This window comes from Acanthisitta chloris, unplaced genomic scaffold (genome assembly GCF_000695815.1).
Source record: "Acanthisitta chloris isolate BGI_N310 unplaced genomic scaffold, ASM69581v1 scaffold24216, whole genome shotgun sequence".
NCBI classification, from domain to species: Eukaryota; Metazoa; Chordata; class Aves; order Passeriformes; family Acanthisittidae; genus Acanthisitta; species Acanthisitta chloris.
This window is the reverse complement of record NW_008677894.1, coordinates 1-218: the sequence shown is the minus strand read 5'-3', so window position 1 is coordinate 218 and position 218 is coordinate 1.

Sequence of the window (218 nt, the reverse complement as noted above, 5' to 3'; positions counted from 1 at the left end):
GGGCGGCTTCGAGGGCTGCACACCCGCGGCACCGCAGAGCGCAGCCTGTCTGGCGGGAGTCCTCTGTTTCCCCCCACCTTCTCCAGCCCAGCCCGAACCCTCCCCATTTCCACGTCTGCATCGTGTCACACATCCTAATCATTCATGAAAAATCCAGCCAAAGCATCCCAAGCATGATTCCCTTCTGATAGTTGCCATGGTGACCTTGGGAAAGTAGC